We start from the raw sequence: 12389 nt of genomic DNA, 5'->3' as shown, positions 1-12389 counted from the left end.
ACCCAGGCATTGACTGTTGTGTCTGGAGCTCTACCAGAGGGATGAGACACCATTCTTCCACGAGAAATTCCATTATTTGGTGTTTTGTTGATGATAGAAAACACGGTCTCAGGCACTGCTCCAGAATCTCCCATAGGTGCTCAATTATTTTGAGATTTGGTGACTGAGAAGTCCATGGCATATGGTTAACATCGTTTTCATGATCATCAAAACATTCAGTGACCACTATTGCCCTGTGGATAGGAGCATTGTCATCCTATGGGAGCATAGCCAGGGTAGCAATAATAATGGCCCAAATAATTTTATACATGACCCTAAGCATGATGGGATGTTAATTGCTTAATTAACTCAGGAACCACACCTCTGTGGAAGCATCTGCTTTCAATATACAGTGCCTTGCGAAAGTATTCGGCCCCCTTGAACTTTGCGACCCTTTGCCACATTTCAGGCTTCAAACATAAAGATATAAAACTGTATTTTTTGTGAAGAATCAACAACAAGTGGGACACAATCATGAAGTGGAACAACATTTATTGTATATTTCAAACTTTTTTAACAAATCAAAAACTGAAAAATTGGGCGTGCAAAATTATTCCCGTCAGGAAGTCCAGTACCCAGTTGCACAGGGCAGGGTCGAGACCCAGGGTCTCGAGCTTGATGACGAGCTTGGAGGGTACTATGGTGTTAAATGCCGAGCTGTAGTCGATGAACAGCATTCTCACATAGGTATTCCTCTTGTCCAGATGGGTTAGGGCGGTGTCCAGTGTGGCTGAGATTTTTATGCGAAATGTGGCAAAAGGTCGCAAAGTTCAAGTCTGTGGACCTATTTGGGCGGTAAGCAAATTGGAGTGGGTCTATGCTGTCAGGTAGGGTGGAGGTGACATGGTCCTTGACTAGTCTCTCAAAGCACTTCATGATGACGGAAGTGAGTGCTACGGGGCGGTAGTCGTTTAGCTCAGTTACCTTAGCTTTCTTGGGAACAGGAACAATGGTGGCCCTCTTGAATGCGCATGCTCTGAGGGCGTGGCTGGGGATGCCGTCTGGGCCTGCAGCCTTGCGAGGGTTAGCACATTTAAATGTTTTACTCACCTCGGCTGCAGTGAAGGAGAGTCCGCATGTTTTCGTTGCAGGCCGTGTCAGTGGCACTGTATTGTCCTCAAAGCGGGCAAAAAAGTTATTTAGTCTGCCTGGGAGCAAGACATCCTGGTCCGTGACGGGGCTGGTTTTCTTTTTGTAATCCGTGATTGACTGTAGACCCTGCCACATACCTCTTGTGTCTGAGCCGTTGAATTGAGATTCTACTTTGTCTCTATACTGACGCTTAGCTTGTTTGATTGCCTTGCGGAGGGAATAGCTGCACTGTTTGTATTCGGTCATGTTTCCGGTCACCTTGCCCTGATTAAAAGCCGAGCTGTGCTTTCAGTTTCACGCGAATGCTGCCATCAATCCCCGGTTTCTGGTTTGGGAATGTTTTAATCGCTGCTATGGGAACGACATCTTCAACGCACGTTCTAATGAACTCGCACACCGAATCAGCGTATTCGTCAATGTTGTTGTCTGACGCAATACGAAACATATCCCAGTCCACGTGATGGAAGCGGTCTTGGAGTGTGGAATCAGATTGGTCGGACCAGCGTTGGACAGACCTCAGCGTGGGAGCTTCTTGTTTTAGTTTCTGTCTGTGGGCAGGGATCAACAAAATGGAGTCGTGGTCAGCTTTTCCGAAAGGAGGGCGGGGCAGGGCCTTATAAGAAGGTTTGCTGTGTCTGTCAGCGTAGTGTCCAGAGCATGGAGGCGCTACCAGGAGACAGGCCAGTACATCAGGAGACGTGGAGGAGGCCGTAGGAGGGCAACAACCCAGCAGCAGAACCGCTACCTCCGCCTTTGCGCAAGGAGGAGCAGGAGGAGCACTGCCAGAGCCCTGCAAAATGACCTCCAGCAGGCCACAAATGTGCATGTGTCTGCTCAAACGATCAGAAACAGACTCCATGAGGGTGGTATGAGGGCCCGACGTCCACAGGTGGGGGTTGTGCTTACAGCCCAACACCGTGCAGGATGTTTTTCATTTGCCAGAGAACACCAAGATTGGCAAATTCTGTGCTTTTCACAGATGAAAGCAGGTTCACACTGAGCACATTTGACAGAAGTGACAGTCTGGAGACGCCGTGGTGAACGTTCTGCTGCCTGCAACATCCTCCAGCATGACCGGTTTGGCGGTTGGTCAGTCATGGTGTGGGGTGGCATTTCTTTGAGGGGCCGCACAGCCCTCCAAGTGCTCGCCAGAGGTAGCCTGACTGCCATTAGGTACCGAGATGAGATCCTCAGACCCCTTGTGAGACCATATGCTGGTGCGGTTGGCCCTGGGTTCCTCCTAATGCAAGACAATGCTAGACCTCATGTGGCTGGAGTGTATCAGCAGTTCCTGCAAGAGGAAGGCATTGATGCTATGGACTGGCCCACCCATTCCCCAGACCTGAATCCAATTGAGCACATCTGGGACATCATGTCTCGCTCCATCCACCAACGCCACGTTGCACCACAGACTGTCCAGGAGTTGGCGGATGCTTTAGTCCAGGTCTGGGAGGAGATCCTTCAGGAGACCATCTGCCACCTCATCAGGAGCATGCCCAGGCATTGTAGGGAGGTCAGATGCACGTGGAGGCCACACACACTACTGAGCCTCATTTTGACTTGTTTTAAGGACATTACATCAAAGTTGGATCTGCCTGTAGTGTGGTTTTCCACTTTAATTTTGAGTGTGACTCCAAATCCAGACCTCCATGGGTTGATAAATTTGATTTCCATTGATAATTTTTGTGTGATTTTGTTTTCAGCACATTCAACTATGTAAAGAAAAAAGTATTTAATAAGAATATTTCATTCATTCAGATCTAGGATGTGTTATTTTAGTGTTCCCTTTATTTTTTTGAGCATCCAACACGGAATTCCAGCTCAGGAACTCGGGCCTCTTTCTAGAGCTCTGACTTTGCATCCTAAAGATCACTGTCGTCATGATTTGAACTTCAGAGTTCCCAGTTGTCTTGAAAGCACCATAAAAATGATGGTAGGCTGCCCTTCGCCAGTTTATATCTGTGTGAAGCTGGATTCAGTGCTCTCTTCTGAATTAAAACTAAATATCGATCCAGGTTGACCACGCCCCCTGACTTAGAGAACCTCCGATGCGACATGCATCAAACGCACCCATCTCATTAGTGGAGGTGAGATAAGAGACAATATGTCAGACTAATTTGCAATTGACTGTCCCACATTAAAAGTATGTGATGGTGAGTTGAGAAGACAATCAGAAATATTGTTAGAATGGTTTTAATTTGACAGCCATACTGTTGGCTATATTTCATTTTTACATGTTTTTTGTTTGAGCTTCTTTTAAAAGCAAGTTGAATTGAGCACGGTATTGTTGAATTTGATTTTCATAACAGCAATCTAGGACTGATGATTTGGTTAGATAAATTAGCAAGTCTTTTGTTTGGTTATAATGGACACTCTTTAGTAAACTTGCTAGCTACTTTAATGGATGTTGAATACATTTCTAGAAACAAATGAACATATTTCTAGTGCCAAATGTGTTAAATTATAGCCATGGTATAAAAGGGATAATCAATTTGTGGCTCTATGCACTCTCTAGAAAATAATGTACCTCCAAGGACGGCCAATTCCACTCCACTAACGCTTGGTGGAACACACCTTTCACGTCGTTCATTATTTTCCATAGAATGCATATCCCCTCGTTGATTATCCCTTAATGTAGTATTGTAAATATTATACATTTGTAATAAGAGTAATAATGTATTGTATTATTGTATTTATAATGTATGCTGTTGTTTTGTTTTCATGTAATTGTTTTATTCCTGTTTGGACCCCAGGTAGAGTAGCTGCTGCCTTGGCCTTGGGGATCCTAGTAAATACTAAATACTACTAGTCTAGGTGTTACCTATGAGCATGTATCCTGAGTGGTCTGGCTCTGAAGGCTTAATCAGACAATTCCTGCTGAGAACAGTGATGCTGCCCTTCTGCAGAATGGCAAAGGCAGCTGCTATGTCCTTGAAGATGTCCAGGGCATTGCCTGTGCCATTTACTTCCACTGCCAATACGATGGGTGCTAGAGAGAGCACAAAGAGAGAACACGATGTCTTGGATGATGTTGTTGGTTCCAAATATGGTTTGATATACAATTTCATTAGAATAATCTGTACTATAGTATTTAATTGGAAACTGATGTCCAGTTTAATTCCTTTATTGGACTGAATAGAATGGGGTAAACTGATAGACTTCAGGTTTCAGGCAAGGTTATTCATCACACCGAACAACCACTTTCTCTCATAAAATAAACTGTTATGTCTAAAATAACTAAGTCCAAAATAACAGCCCAAAGAAAATGTGTACAAACAAAATAGCTGTACAAACATGTTTTGAGACTCGGCTTGTTAGCAGTGTTTCTGGTTTCATTCAGGTAAATATACTTTTTGGAAGCAATAACGAATGCAGATATTATACCTCTCATCTATTCCTGTTTTTAACCATGCACCTGTGAGTACACTGATGGGTGGGGTGGCTAGTAAGATTTAAATGTTTTTAGTACAGTAAATAACCTTGAACTGAACATCATCTATTTCCCTGTAGCCAGACTGTCTCACCTCTGGCCACGATGTCCCCATGGGCTTGGTAGTGCACCAGGTCAAACATCCAGAAGACCACCAGGTCCAGTGCCACCCCAGGCATCCTATGGCTATGTGCCTGAGAATGGACACTGCGCTGAGGGCAGCCGTCCGCCGCTCCCTGGCTGTCAGGTACACTGAGACTAAAGGACAGAGATGGGTGTGTGGGATTGGAGGTTAGGTGGGTGTTTTCACTGCCATGACATCAATGTTACACTGACTTTCTCTTTTCACCTTTCTAGATGTTTTTGTTGTTGTTCTCATTTTCTAACTTCTCTATATCCTTTCGCTCCCTACCTTTTCTATCAACACCCACACTGCTTCCCCCTACAATTAATTTATCTTTTCTTCTCCTCTTTCCTGTGCATTCTTGCTGCTCCACTCACATGGTCTGATGTAGGTGCGGGCCTCTCTCTGGCTGAGCGGTTAGACAGGGGGTTTTCCCTCTCTAGCCAATCTCTCGTTGAGCTCCTCAAACTGCTCTGTGATGTAAGTGTTGTCAAAGTCATTCGGGTGCAGGTACTTGTGTTTGTACAGGACAGCCCTAAAACACACACACACACACACACACACACACACACACACACACACACACACACACACACACACACACACACACACACACACACACACACACACACACACACACACACACACACACACACACACACACACACACACTAGAGCAGGGTTTCCCAAACTCAGGGGAAACCCTGGTATAGAGTATACTGCTCCTTGTCAAACCTTGTTTGCATGACCCATGTGAATGAATATAGATAGACTCACCGTAGGTACATTAGCAGCAGAAGGAAGAGGCCTATGTAGGCTATTAGCCCCATCACTTCCTAGAAATGTCCCAGCTCCACCGACACTTCCTCCATCATATCCTGTGACACCTGTTGCACCATCTGACTGCTGTTCACATTCATGTCAAAGTGCATATAGGCTGATATGTTGAACTCAAACTCCTTCATCTTCTCGAAAACTGCTATGGTTGCTAGAAGAGAGCAAAGAGGCACTTCAAGAATGTGCCACTGTGCATTTGTGACTGTTTAGATTGGCCATCAAAAAGGAGTAACAGTAGAATTATGGAATTGAAGAATGTTCTACCTTGGAATAGAGAAGTAGTAGAAACTATTATATAGGGCAAGGTTTTTGTACCTCTGGACTTTACTTACGGGCAGCAATCTTTGTCTTCATGTGGCCGACAATGTAAGAAGGGATGATGCAAAACAGCTGACCAACTGATATGAGAGGAATGTATTGATAATTACTGTCCTCATACCTACAAATGACATAACCTCTAGCTAATTTACGTGACAAATGCATCTCTGCATCACAGGCTCTAGTCATTGTCTCATAAAACCATTGTGAACGGTCATTAAAAGTAAACCCAAGTGTCATGTCAGGTTTATAAGACAGCATTATATAGGATTTATGACCCATAGTTTAGAAAGTGAAATGCCACCATTCACTTTATGCTGAGAGCAGCATTCTAGATCTCCCAAGGGCCAGGAAGTGTGTTGCATCTCTGGCCCTCGGGTCATGTTTGGATTAAAAAGTCACCAGTGCCCGGCTGGCTCCTGGCTGGCCCGAGAGCAGCGGTGGATATGAAACAATAATTCATTTGAAAAGAAAACAGGGGAGGCAGAGGGATGGAGGGTGACTCACGCCTGCACTCCTCCTGGGAAATGTGAGAGGAAACCTAAGGGCAGTGTGGGGCTGGAGGGTTTTAACTAGGCCTTGGCTCCTAAGTTACCCTGCCCTCCTAGGCTAAAGAATAACACAGAGCACCGCAGAGCTTCCAGAGAGCTAGAGAGGAGGGCTGTGCTGTACCTCCACACTGATGTCAACCTCACAACAATGGGTGATCTATTTTTCCATGAGCTAACATATTTGTAGTCAGCAATTTTTCACCAAAATCGGAAAAAACAGGCTTGGGTGCAAAAAAAGGGGACATTTTAACTGAGTTTCAGAAGATTTTAAACTACTGACCACCCAGCTAGCACATAATGTTCTGAGAACCATATGTTGTTTAAAGCTTGGCGAGAGCGTGGTTATCCTGTGGTTATTTTGCATGCAATCTTCCCATAACTTTTCCTATAGGTTTCTTCATGGTTCTATTTAAAGTAATGTTCTCAAATTGTTCAGACAACGTTAAGAAACAATGTTCTTCGGTGGTAATTTCAATATAATGTTTTCTACAGCATTCCTCATGGTTCTATTTAAAGTAATGTTCTCAGAACGTTAAGAGAATGTTAAGAAACAATGTTCTTCTGTGGGAATTCCAATGTTTTCTACAGGTTACCTAATGGTTCTAGTTAAAGTCATGTTCTCCGAATGTTCAGAGAACATTAAGAAACATCGCTCTTCTATGTGAATTCAAGAACTTCAGCATAATGTTTTCTGCAAGTTTCCTCATGGTTCTATTTAATGAATTTTCTCAGAATGTTCAGCAAATGTTAGGAAATTAAGTTCTACTATTGGAATTCCAGTACTTCAGCATAACATTTTTTGCAGGTTTCCTCGTGGTTCTATTTAAAGTACTGTTCTCAGAACATTAAGAAAACTTTCCATAAAAACCATAAGAAAACATTAATGTTTAAAAAACAAACTTTCCATTCTCTGCATCAATAAAGCTCTCTATCCTCTATCTTGTTAAGTGTTTTCAGGTGTGTTGGCCACATCTGATCTTAATGAGTGCTTGTTTCCTTTGAAATAGAATCTGTTTGAATTTACAAAAATGTACGACTTTGTATTAGTAGAGAGTATAGAGAGCAGAAGATCATAGATTTGAATCTCACTGACACCATGCCACAATAAAAAACAAATGTGTTTGCATGATTAATGCCTAAGCAAATTCATTTCCAAGTGTCCTATCTATGGAGTACAAAACAGTAAACCTAAAATAGCAGTGTTATTAAAAGTCTTATTGAAACATGTTCTCAGAACGTTATTTATTTACCTTAAAATGACCTATAATTTCAGTTCGTTAATAAAACCTGCCAGGAAAACTTTCAGGAAACCATAGGAAAACTTTCTCAGAACCTCCCTGCAATCTGAAAATGTACGCTCCCAGAACAAGAGAAATTTTCACTTCTGTTCTCAGAACTTTTTCAAAAGCCTTAACGGTAAGGAAAGTTATGGCTTCATTACCACAACCAATGGAAAACCAAAAACGTACATTCCCAGAACTGCTAAGGAACCAAATGTGCTAGCTGAGAATGACTTAAAAACAGAGACCAAACATCTCAGATAATGTAATGGTTAGGAGGCAAGGAGTAATGGTTAGGAAGCCCTAATAAAGTTGTCCTTCATAATGGCTCTATAAGAGAAACATTAAGCGAAGACTGTGTCAATGACAATACAGATATGACAACCTAATTATAACACTACCATAGATTTTCTTATTTTTAAACAGACCCCTTCCACAGTGATTGATGTCCTTTTCACATTTCCTTTACTCTATTGATACAGCTGTATACTGTATGTGCTAAAGCCTCCCAGGTTCCTACTCTTGCGATTTGAACCTGCTTCTCAGTGGACAATAATTTATTCATCTGACACTATGACAAATAGCTACCCTTCCTCTACTACTGACAGCTGATGGAAGTAAGGGTGAGTGAGGATAGTGATTCTACTGTATGATGGAATAATAACATGTCAACCAACCTCGAGTGAGACCACAGAGGGGGCGGAACCCATCCACAACGTGACAAAGGAAGTTGAACGCAGACAGGAGCTCCATGCAGTCATCACGGGCATCATCAAACAGCTTGTTACACTTCTTATAGGGGGTGCCCGGTTTGTCATTACATACCTCGCCAATGCCGACCAGGAAGTGTAACACGTTTCTCAGGGAATGGCTGTAACAGGGGGCAGAGGGCACAGAAATCAATGAAAGGCTTCATTTGGAGAGTTAAATTGTTAGATACAGTAACTGTACTAACAGTGTCTTCAAATAATGACAGTGCTAGAATAAGCATGGCCCACAGACGTACCTGCTGGGTCTGGCTCATGGCAAGTTCGTCCCCACACACCACGCTGTCCGCTGAACGGTCAAAGTTTTCCAGGGTGTTGGTCATGGGGCCCTGGACCAACATGGAGAAGATGAGGAACAGGAGGAAGTCCTTGCCCTTCACTGTGAGGAAATAAAAAAAATGTAAAAAGTGCATTACTGGCACCCAGAACAAGTTGTTGTACTGAGTATTGCATTGTAGGTCATTCCTTCCACTCGGGCGTTTCTCCAATTTTTTTTTCTTTTCCTGGGGTGGCCAAGGGGGGGGGGGGGGGGAGAACCAATCATGATGGCTCGCCATGGGAAATCAGCAAACTGGATCACAAATAGCTTTGAAAATTGGCTTAACTATGATGCATTGCATTGAATAACTGTTTCAACTGTTAATTTGTATCTGCCCTAATTTATTCAAATAAATGAATTTGAAATTATCCATATGAATCCATATTCAAGTTAATGAGGATCTACACTGATCTCAAAAAACGACCTCTCAGAAGTAATGGAAAACTTTAACCCCTGAATGAACGCCTGGTCGGGTTCTTTTCTTTTCTTTTATCGTTCTTCATCGATAAGGGACATACATAAATAACATTCTAGAACAATATCATGCCATAGCCTACAGCAATTAGCTAGCACTAATTAACACACTTGCTCAGCACCAAGATGAAAAACTTGAGTTTATTTTCCTGTCAAGTCAAACAGCAGTTTCCTACACATCTTCCACCTCTGCACTGCTTTTGTCAACTCAGGGGCGGAATGTGACCTGAAATCGGTCCTGGCATTTCTAACACATTAGCCCATTTTTCCCCCCTCGAGGCCCCCACAACGGCCCATTTTTTTCCCCTTGAGGCTCTCATTATAAGCCAGATCATGATAATTTTGCACAAAAAAAGTTAGACAGGCCTACTAGAAAGAATATGGACCAGCCCTTCTGGCATCTCCAAACTGACTGTCCTAAAGAGATTGAGCCAGTGGGCAAGCTACTTGTAAATGTGGAGGCGTCGCCACTTGCTCACGACTCCTATATGAAAGATGGCATACTTAGTGTTTTATTTTTAGTAAATGTTTCTTTTCAAAGCAGGGGAAAATGTTAACAGGTTGGAGGTGCCTGTGGGGTATTCTGGCGTACTACAACCAAACAAAGGTTCATTCCTGGTGTGGTAATACTGATGATTTGTCGCCACAGATGGTATGTTTACATAGCAGGCTAAGATAACTAATGTGGCAGGTTAGGTGAATTAATGTAACAGGTTAGGAGAATGAGGTTACGGTTAGGAAAAGGATTAGGGTTAGGCTTAGCTACAATGCTAGTTGTCAACAATTGTTGTCCCCGACCCTACCACTAGATTGAGCTGTAGGCCTCCTCCATCTAGCCACAATGGAAGAAATGTAAACAAATAATCTGTGGAAGACAAATCATCAGTATCATATCACCATGGTAACCATGTGATTTTGGAACTGTGAGCTTATTGGTCTGTTTGAATGAATTGTTTGTGTGCCCTAATTGATTGCAGGTAGGCTATGACATGGACACACCTCCACCTGTTTCATACAAAATGGTGGTCTTTCCCTTCTACTGTATGTGCCTTCACCAGTCTTGGAAACAATATATCCAGTTTTCATCAATCCCGTTTGTCTCTCTCTGTTTGAAAGGCTGCGTTTAGACAGGCAGCCCAATTCTGATATTTTTTTCACAGTAATTGGGATTTTGACAAATCACATTAGATATTTTCTAATTTTTATTTTGGTAAAAAGATCAGAATTGGACTATCTGTCTAAATGTTGCCAAAGTGTTGATTTGACTGTTGGGCTGGGTGCATTTCAACGCACAGCACATATACCATTTTTTTGTGGTATGGTTAAAACAATCTTCATATGTAGGCTACTCACTTGAACACAGCATTGGCATCATGAGCACAACATTCGCACGCACGTGAATGGAGAGGCCCGTGCCAAATGCTGAGAGGAAAGCTATGGTGATCATGGTACACACGCAATACCACAGCCCTTGGTTCTGTATGAACAGTGCAGTCATTCCGTACACAGGGGCGAGAAATAGGCCAAACAAAACCCACCCAAACTCTGCACTTGCTTTGTGGGCAACGCCTTGGGCATCTGGGAACCCTGACAAAAAGGTTAAATATTTAGGCTACACTCACCCACCAATGACAACATTATGTAGTAAGCCTATGCATCTCAATAATGTCATTGTATTTCCTTACCACTTGAGGACCCCCCTCAAACGCTCCATTGCGGCTTGGCCACTTTGCACAAACCTTTGCCGAAGACCATGTATGCCTCTCTCATCCTTTTAAGTGGGAGAACTTGCACAATTGGTGGCTGACTAAATACTTTTTTGCCGCACTGTATATAAGTTGTCCTTTTTCATTTGGGTTTTGTGGGTAGTTGTTTTCTGTTTAGTGTCTGCACCTGACAGAACTGTTTCGTTTTGTTCAACTTTGGTATTTTTTTGCGGTGTTCAGTTTAATTTAAAAAAATCATGAACGCCTACCACGCTGCACCTTGGTCTTCTTCTTCATCAGATGACAGACGTTACAGAACTACCCAATACAAAAAGACCAAGCAGCGTGGTCAGGAGGAATGGATGTGGGAGGACATTTTGAATAGGAAAGGATCCTGGACGTGGGAGGAGATCCTGGCTGGGAGGGATCGCCTCCCATGGGAGGAGACGGAGGCAGCAAGGAGGGAGCAATTTTACAAGGGGTCTCGGCTAGCACGAAGCCGGAGAGGCAGCTCCCAAAGTTTTTTGGGTGGTCACACGGGGAGATTGGCGGAGTCAAGGTTTAGACCTGAGCCAACTCCCCGTGCTTACCGTGGGGAGGGTGTGACTGGTCGGGCACCGTGTTATGCGGTGATGCGCACCATGTACGGTGCACTATATTCCAGCTCCCCGCATTGGCCGGGCTAGAGTGGGCATCTAGCCAGGACGGATGGTGCCAGCTCAGTACTCCTGACCTCCAGTGCATCTCTTCGGCCCAGGATATCCTGCGCAGCTCTGCGCACTGTGTCTCCATTGCATCTGCACTGTCCAGTGCATCCTGTGCTAGTGCCCCGCATTTGCCGGGCGAAAGTAACCATCCAGCCAGGACGGGTTGTGCCTGCTCTGCGCTTGAGACCTCCAGTGCGCCTCCACGGCCCAGTGTCTCCGGTGCCTGCTCCATACACCAGGCTTCCAGTGCATCTTCCTGGTCTGGTAGACCTGTTCCGGTTCCACGTACCAGGCCTCCAGTATTCTCCCCAGCCTGGTAAGCCCTGTGGCAGCTCCACGCACCAGGCTTCCAGTACATCTCCTCAGTCCGGTGAGACCTGTTCCGGCTCCACGTAAGAAGCCTCCAGTGATGATCCATGGCACGAAGCCTCCAGTGATGATCCATGGCACGAAGCCTCCAGTGATGATCCATGGTCCGGCGCCTGTAGTAGTGATGATCCACGGCAAGGAGCCTGCGGCGACGGTCCCCGGTCCGGAGCCTGCTGCGATGATCTGCGGCCTGGTTCCTCCAGTGAAGGTCCATGCACTAGCGCCGTCAACAAAGCGGAGGGATCTGCGGGTGGAGGGGGGTCTACGTCCCGCACCGGAGCCTCCGCCTTGAAGAGATGCCCACCCGGACCCTCCCCTTTAGAGTCAGGTTTTGGGACCGGAGTCCGCACCTTTGTGGGGGGGGGGTACTGTCACA

General features: G+C 44.5%; 1 pseudogene; it reads right to left on the bottom strand.

Annotated features, from left to right (window-relative positions):
- Positions 1 to 3941: 3941 nt before the first annotated feature.
- Positions 3942 to 12062, bottom strand: LOC135521591 (DC-STAMP domain-containing protein 2-like; annotated as a pseudogene).
- Positions 12063 to 12389: the final 327 nt, after the last annotated feature.

The sequence above is a fragment of the Oncorhynchus masou genome, chromosome 30 (genome assembly GCF_036934945.1).
Source record: "Oncorhynchus masou masou isolate Uvic2021 chromosome 30, UVic_Omas_1.1, whole genome shotgun sequence".
In the NCBI taxonomy this organism is placed as follows: Eukaryota; Metazoa; Chordata; class Actinopteri; order Salmoniformes; family Salmonidae; genus Oncorhynchus; species Oncorhynchus masou.
Note: the sequence above shows the minus strand (reverse complement) of the source record. Positions and strands in the feature narration are given on the sequence as shown.